The sequence below is a fragment of the Populus nigra genome, chromosome 3 (assembly GCF_951802175.1).
Source record: "Populus nigra chromosome 3, ddPopNigr1.1, whole genome shotgun sequence".
In the NCBI taxonomy this organism is placed as follows: Eukaryota; Viridiplantae; Streptophyta; class Magnoliopsida; order Malpighiales; family Salicaceae; genus Populus; species Populus nigra.
The window spans coordinates 854,069-863,027 of record NC_084854.1 but is presented as its reverse complement, the minus strand read 5'-3'; the positions used below and the strand labels follow the sequence as shown (position 1 = coordinate 863,027).

General features: G+C 34.9%; 1 long non-coding RNA gene and 1 pseudogene across 2 annotated transcripts in view; both read right to left on the bottom strand.

Moving 5' to 3' along the window:
• Window positions 1-1,471: 1,471 nt before the first annotated feature.
• The window catches only part of LOC133690279 (uncharacterized), a 30,118-nt gene continuing 22,630 nt past the window's right edge, over window positions 1,472-8,959 (bottom strand). The window contains exon 3 of one of the 2 annotated variants that reach the window (XR_009841408.1): window positions 1,472-1,583. This is a non-coding gene — a long non-coding RNA (uncharacterized LOC133690279). The remainder of the gene's footprint in view (window positions 1,584-8,959) is intronic. The other variant, XR_009841409.1, reaches the window with a different exon arrangement.
• Window positions 4,444-7,518, bottom strand: LOC133690273 (putative disease resistance protein RGA4; annotated as a pseudogene).

Genomic DNA, 8,959 nt, shown 5'->3' with positions numbered 1-8,959 from the left:
TTGCTTTTAAAAATCAATCTCTATTCCTTGCTTCATTTTAAACATCACACCAATAGACTTGTATGACTTAGCCTTGCTAAAAAGGGAAAGACAAATCCAAGGGATGTTTCAAGTAGCAAAGCCAAATTATTTTTTGACATGAGATTTCAATTATGTTTTACCTTTCAAAATGAGATTTACGATGCGAATGTCTTTAGTAATGGGTATGCCTTACGTAATGAAAAAACGATCACTTCCCAAGGAGATGCTGATGCTTTCATTTACGTAAAGATAAGACTAAAGCTATAAGAAGGCCTGCATGCACTCTCTCGATCTCCAAATCCCTCAACTGGTAGTACTGCTTCTACTGCTTTGCTTTAATGAATCATTCGGGCCAGAAACCTTGTTCCTCACACTTTATTCAAAAAATGACATCAATCCAGGGTTATAGCTATATATACAGTACTGATGAAGGAAAGATGAGGGCAAAATTAACTTGTTAAATGGAGATTGGAAGCAATAATGGAAGATGCCTTCCCTTTTTCAAGGGCTTATGCGTACTTGGGATCCTACAGTATCGGTCACTGAAACCAATCAGAAGAAGCAAGTGCCTTTAATGGAGGGTATGTTCCTGCTAGTAGTGGTGAATGTAAAGACTTCTTCTTGGTGCTTTATTCGTAGGTAAAGGAAATTCCAAACGATCCCAAAACACTAAAAGCTATCAAAAACTCCAAATCAATCTCTTCATTGGCTACGAGCTCCTTTCTTTGCTTTAAAAAATAATCATTACAAGAACGTTCATTTGTTCTTTTGGAGTTCAGAGCTGCTCGTCATTTCATGGACTCCTCAGAAATCATAAAGCTGTAGCTAGAAACAAGTTCAATAGCTACATATTAATGGCATATGAGCTTTAAAGGGTTGGTTAATGAAGTTTAATCATTTTCTAGGTTCAAATATTGGAATCAAGATGTTTCATGTAGGGAAGCCACAATCTTTCAAAACGTACATTGCTATTATATCCAGCCATAATTAATAACTTGTTAACATCAGATTTCAATTATGTTTAGGATAATATTATGTTTAGTACGCTAATTCCTTTAGTTAAAGGATAGGCCACCAAAGCTATAAATCATTTCATGGGGGCTTCGGCGTGCATATGGTGCTTCATTATCTGTTCACTGAAACAAATCAAAAGAAGCAAAATGCCCAGTAGTAGTGAATATGGACCCCCCCTAACTATATGATCAAAAGAGATTTCGATGCGCTTTACTCAGGTAAAATAAATTCCAAACTGTCCCAAACACTCCAGGTATCAAACACTCCAAATCAATCCTTTGATTCGACTGCACTCAACTAGAACTTTCTTTGCTTTAAAAAATCAATCAAGACCATAATCTTTGTTCTTTGAGAGTTCTAAGCAGCACATCATTTAGGAATCTAAACAAGACATCAAAATGTTGTGAAATTCTATATATGATTTAGCGACATCACACATGTCAAGATCCCTGCACTTAAGATGTTAACATAGAAACAAATAAATATCTACTGGCTGTTCTGTTAATATTCAAAAGAAGGAGCAAAATAACTCGCAACAGCATTGTAGACTGGGTAGCATTCTGTTGAGAATTATGTTGCTGTGTTTTGTGCAGGTGAAGGGATGCATAATCAAGAATAACAATGCTGAGTATTGAAGAACACGAACTACACACAAGGTGTTTGATAAAATATCTCAGTGAGTATTTCATTAACTGCATGTCTTTAAATACATGAGACAACTTAACAAACTTCCCTAGTTAACAGCCACTAACTGTAGTGGACAATGTGCTGCCACTAACTCAGCAATAACTTCAGAAAAACAAGGTATTTATTTTGACCAAATCAAAACAGAAATGAAAGAAAAGAAAACAGACAATACTTGATTTAAACAAACTGAAACACTAGAGTTAAAATGTCAATTGTCTAACACATTCCAAAATACTGTGAACTTCATCAGGTTGCTTTGTAGTGAAACTCGTCAATTGTAGAGTATATTAAACCTTCATCTTCAAGTGATCTAATAGATTCCCTGGCCAGGACAAAAGAAAAGGTCGATAAAAGGAATTACTTGATAATGTAGGGTGAGAAGGGGAGATAGAGAGAGAGGTTACTTGATCTTCTCCATGGAAAGTTTCAGCTGTTGGCAAAGTTCATCCATGTGCATCCCTTTTTCCTGTCCACTGCAACCAAGAACCTTTCTCAACATCCGTAAAGGAACTAAACGTAAGTTCAGTGTTAGCAGATTAAAATTTAATAGCAGTCAGCATAGTGTTTGCAAAACATGGCTAACTATTCCAAGCAACGCTGCAAAACTTAATTGTCCATAGCAGTCAGGGCAAACTGCATGTGTTTGTGAAGAAAAGAAACCAAAAGAAAAAAATTATTGGACTGCTCAAAAAACTAAAAACAAGTTCAGTAGCAACAGATTAAAACAGAAAAGGAACATCTCTCCATGGCATGGGGCAGAGTGATGTTTTAAACAAATAGAACTCCAATGAAACAAGGAACTATTCCAAATTAGCAGCCTACAGCCGGAGGACAAAAGAGATTGAGAACCATATAGAACTTGATTTATTAAACGCAATCAAAGGTACTACGGTGGCACTAAGAAAGGGCAAGGCAACCACAGACACCATCAGATTTCTAGGAGAAAGAAGCTGCGTGGAGTAGAAAGTTTAAATGTTCCACTCACATGCTTGAAGACTGTTGCGGACGGTCAAGGACCAATTGATCACAATCCTTTAGCCCATCAACATCAAATTGCTAGGACATTGAAAAACAGTTTATATTTGAAGCTGTCTCATACCGGGTTTGATGTGAATGTCTGACCATTGATCCGCACAGGAATGTTCATTGATGATTCAACCATACGAAGCTGAGCTGAAGCTCCACCCTGCAACTTCAGTTGAAACAAATTCACACAACCAACCAACAGAAAACACAATATGCTCTCAAATCATTTAGGAAACTTAAGCCCTTATTTTTCGAGCACCATAGTAGTTGGAATCTTATGGCAAAGCACGAGTCACATAACTCATTATCATTATTTTATATATTCATCTTTATTTTTTAATCAGATATATTTATATATTTTTTGTATTTATTCATTATTATCCGACAAGAGCATTACGTTTGGTGGTGCGTCGGAATACAATGTAGAGTATTTTTAATTAAAAATATATAAGAATAATATTTTTTTAAAGTAAATCAAATTGAAGTATTTAGACACACGGAGGATAGAACTAGGAGGACAAAGCACACTCTATAAACTAAGGATTCCAAAATCAGCTGTTGTAACAACAGGATGAGCAGTAAATAATCTCAGACTGGTCAGGAAAGCCTATGACCTCCATGAAAACAATGATAGTCTCTTGTAATATGATTCTGCCTTCAGTTTTCCGTACTGACTATTGTATCTGGCGCCAAATAAACCGAGCAACGCTATGGCTTAAGGTGCCATATGCATGCTAACATGTATAGATAGACTGACACAGAAAATTTGCCAAATAAGAAATCCATGAAAAGGAACTTCATATATATATATATATATAGGAAGCTTATGACATCCATACCTTGCAGATAAAACACAGAACCATTTTCTGCAACTGGTCCAGCCTGTTCCATCGTTTACAATGAGAGCAACATCAACAACCTTTTCAGCTTTACCATAACCTACATCAACAAGATGTCAAAACTTGTTAGAAAAATAAGCTAAACAATTACCGTGTTTATTTCAACTGAATCCGACAAGATCAATAAAATTCAGTTCCTAGAATGTAAATATGAAAGCAGAGTATTAAGAGAGCTTTTGCAAGAAAACTACAACAAATGGTCTAAAAGAGGTAGTAATGATTAACAGAAAAGGAGGGGATTTGAGATGAAGAGATGAGAGGCCTTACTTTTAGAAGAGGAGTGGTCTTTTGTGGTAAGCTGACTGAGAGGTATGAATCCATCACCATAGGCAGCGGAGGAGGTTCCGAACTGGATGCCAGAGGAGTTAGAGACAGAATTGTTTGAAAAAATATATGAGAGACGATGGGAGAGGGCAACATTTACATGGAAATAGAATGTTCACAACTAAACAAGAGATTTTCCACTGAAATTAAATGGCCACCTTGCAAAAAAGCAGATCCTAGAATCGAAGAGACAAGCTGTAGCTCCAAAAATCCTACTGCACTCTTCCTGCTCTCAACATATCGATAGTCCAAACAAAGATGCTCTGAAGCTATATCAAACTCCTAACGGAACACAAACTGGATATTATCAAACTTTATAAAACGCAGTAGATTAAAATTTTGAATGCCACATATATTTAAAACTTATAAATTGAATATGATCAAACTTTAACATCCAGGCACTGATATTAGCTTTGAAGGCAGATTTTTGACGAAGAGACAAGCACCATCATAAAGCATCAAATTTCCTCTCTTGACTATATCATAATGCTCATTCGCCCTCTTAAAACTACAGCACCATTTCTTCACTACCAGTATAAGAAATAAAATAATAAAAATGTCATGTTTTACATATCTCACTTGATTTGTTTGATTTTCCTACACTTTATGGGCGACCAATCACGTAGCTAGAGGGATAAATTGAGCCTTTGCTTGTTTAGTTAGCGGAATATTAAATCTATGTACTCCAAATCATCCAAATACGAAATACTTAATTCTTTAAGAGAAGGGATTCCATCTAAGGGAGGGATATGCTTAAGTCTTCTACAGCCTTCTAGATGAATCCTTACAAGATTTGAGAGATTTGAAACCCAACTTGGAAACCTCATACCTCCATAGCCTTTAACTATCAACTCTTGAAGATTCGAGTTTAACCGGAGGCTTCGCAACATTTTATCATACAAATCAATATCTAAATCATTATCTAGGTCTGGGTCCCACCGTACGGTCAACGGCTGAAGATATTCTTTATCGATCAATTTAGCTCCTTGAAATTCTGATATACAAGAACCCTCATATCCTTTGACTATTATTTCTAGGTTGCCTCTCAATTCATTTAACATTCTCAACTCATCCAATCCACCTATCATCTTAGATTTAGGACTCCTATTTCTTGCAACCACAAAACAAGACAATGTCTGTAGACTAGTTAATTTCCCAATCCCACGAGGCATATACTCTTAACTTTTTACATAAATCATCATCAAGAGTGCAACCAACATCAAGATGCCTCAGATTGATCAGCTTATCAATACCTCTTGGTAGTTCTTTAATGTTACTACAAGCATTGAGCTTGAGCACTTGCAAATTTACCAGATTGGTGACAGAATCAGGAAGCGCCTCCATCTCATTATTCGAAAGATCAAGATATTTAAGGTGCTTGAGCATTTCAATGAGAGGTGACACTTCCATCATTCCAAAATCACTCAAAACAAGCACACGTAAACACCTAAAGTCTCGACAAATTGAAACCCATGCCCCCTCATCCCATTCGCCAATTAGCAACATAAGCGTTCTTAGACATTTTGCAAAAGGCAAAGGAATTGGCATTTGTTGTGACAGATCCGATTCCATGTCAAATGACACGTGCCGAGTCATATTATTACTGATTTGTTTTCCTCCACGCTCCACTTTGATGCTCTGAAAACCAGCGACTTTGGTTGCAAGATCATCCAAAAAATCATGCATTTTGCAACTTTCTATGTTCCCGAATCTATCCTTCTCCACTTCATGGAAGAAGGACCTCCATAGTAAACTCTCAAAGCAATTGAGACCAACAACCTCAATGCACCTACGACCTGAATTTGAAGAGCTAACAAACCCTTGTGCAATCCAAAGTCGAATCAAATATTTTACATCTATCTTATGACCTTTGGGAAATAAGCTACAGTAAGCAAAACAATGCTTCAAAAATGATGGGATAGTATCATAGCTTAACTTCAGGGTGTGAATGATGTTATCATCTTGGACTCTATTTGGAAGTTCTTGTTGGATAAAGGGCAACCACTGGACTCTATCTTTCAAAGACATTAACCTCGCAATTGCCTTTATGACCAAAAGAACTCCACAACACCTCTTTCCAATATCCTCTAGTTCTCTCATCTACATGACCCGACTCTTGCCCTTGAGGAGATGTCTTTCTTCTAAACAGATCCCATGACTCATTTACTGACAGACCTTCTAAAACATGTGGTTCTATTGTGCTTGTGAATTTTGCAATTAAATGAGAACGTGTAGTTACCACTATCTTGCTTCCTACTGCATCAAGTGGTAACAACTCCTTCAAACTATCCCATTTTTCACCATCATCCTTACCATCCCACACATCATCTAATACAAGAAGATACTTTTTTTTCTCTATTTTCCCTTCAAGCTCTTTTTTCAGACTCTCTAACTGATCATCAGAATCTCTACCTACAGCCCCTTTGATAATCTTTCTAACATCTAAGCTGCCTGAGACACTTACCCAGAGTTTTACACCAAAGTGCGCCTGAACTTGCTCATCATCGTAAACATGTTGAGCTAGTGTGGTCTTCCCCAACCCTCCTATTCCAACTACAGAGATGAAAGAAACATTATGTTCATAGTTGGAATTCATCAAAAAAGTTTTAACCACCACTTTGTCACCTTCTCTCCCAACTATCACTTCAGGTTCAGAGGAGGTTGTTTGCTCCCTGACAGTAGTCATTGAAGCTCCCTCCTCTTGACGAGCCACAAAATTGAATCTTTTACTATCAGTTTCAATGTCATCTAGTCTCTCTCTAAGTGCTTTTACTCTATGACCCATCCGTAAACCATACACAAATTGGTTTGGTCTTGAGAAAAAAAGACGTACCTCCCTCGATACTCTTTTCCCAGGCATCAACTGTTTCCTCAGAACTTGTGTTGAGAAATCGTCTAGCAAATCCTCTGCATCGTATACAGCTTCCCGCAGCTTCTTGAGCCAGACTTCGATTTGATGGTTCTGTGTTTGTGCCTGCTCCTCAGCGTCTTGAATCACAGCCTTAATCCTGGTAACTGTGTCATTGAGCTTCCGCAATTGATCTTTGAGCCCCCACCATAGTGCAACCTCCTGAGCAGTTAGGGAACCTAATGTCTTTATTATTTCATCCGCAATTTTGAAGAGCACACCTTCAGCCATTTTTTCTTTGTAGGTTCAAAAAGGATTGGGTAGAAGACAAACTCAAAGGAGAGAAAGAAAGAATATGTAGCTGGTTTGGAATGGTGATCGTTTAGTATGCTAAAAGTTAAGAATAAATCTTATTATTAGTGGTTTTAAGATTAAAATTCCAAAAGTTAAGAATAAAGCTAGCATTTTTAATATCAAGTAAATCTTAATACCTCATGCGTACGTTAGTATATATTCGGGGTATATTAAATTATATTCGAAAACCAATATCAAAGCTCTTTGGTACACTAAATGTTTTTTTTTTTTTGGTAGGATTAAGGCAATACCAATATTTTTAGTTTTTACAGTAATACTGTTATTATTTTCAATCAGAAACCATGAAGACAACAAAGCGGGAGATAATATATTTTCAAGTAATTTTTATTTTAAAATATAAAAATTTATGTTAAAAATATTTTTATTTTTTATTTTTATCTTTTCAATCAAATTGTTTTTATAAATTTTTTTTACAAAAATATTAATTAAAAATATATTAAAATAATATTTTTATTAATTAAAAAATTATTTTAGAATAAAAATATTTATACAAACATATCATAAAACTAGAAGGACAAAGCACACTCTGTAAGGGTGTGTTTGCACCTTTTTTTTAATTTAATTTTTTAATTTAAAATATAAAAAATTATATTTTTATATCGTTTTAATATGCTAATATAAAAAATAATTTTTAAAAATAAAAAAATAATTTTAATATATTATTAAATAAAAAATATTTTAAATCATAAAAACTACTGTAACCTTAAACAAACTTTAAAGCTACCTTAAAGCTAGATAAATAAATAGGCACATGTTGAGATGCACGAGTCACACAACAATGATGAATTGTGGGACTGACAAACAAAGCGCGCGGGACCAATCAGAGGTTGACAGAGTGCTGAAATTTATGGATGGTGGATATTTGAAATTTTGATAATAATTGTTTTTTAAAATAATTTTTAATTAATTTTTTTTAAAAATAATATATTTTAATTTAAAAAAAATTATTTTTAATATTAACTTATCAAAATAATTTAAAAATATAAAAAAATTATTTTTAAAATAAAAATTATTTTTTTTGAAAAATATTTACAAATTATTTACAAAAGCAAGCACACCATGTCAAGAGCAAAAAGTTTATTTTAGACAAAAGTAGTTAAAGCACCGGCAACCTTTATATATTAATAAGAAAAGGTAAATATATTTCTAAAGCTAAAGTTTTATTTTAGGCAAAAGTAGTTAAAGCATTAGCAACCTCTACGTATCTTAAGAAAAAATGGCAGTGGAGTGCAGAATATGTCTAAAGCTAAAGCTTTCTTTTTTTTTTGTATTTTATCGATTCAAGCGGCTGTCGGTCGAAACAGAAAAGACCATCTCAAAACAGAAGAGAAGGGATACAAAAGACATCATCTCCTTCGTTTTTAATGACTGGGGCAAGCAAATGCCACCAGAATTTTGAGACAAAGAAAAGATATTCAGTTAACTTACCAAAACAAGAAGACAACCATCCTTTAACAGCTAGATATCTCCAACCTACTTCAATATCTCAACAAAAATCTTGCAAAAGTTTTCAAATATTCTCCAAAATCCTCCGGCAGAAACTTCTCAAAAGCTTAAAGTATGCAATATATATCCAGCTTCAACCCCAGCTACTTACAACGACTTGAATAAAGGAAAGACAGGAGCTAGCCTGTCCCTTTCAAATCTTCCAGGAGCTGCCTTGTTATATTGATTATTAGAAGAAAAAATCTATATCTAGAAGTCTTCCTATGCAACGTGTCATTTTATAGTCCACGAAATCCAAAAAAGGAAGATTACCCACACA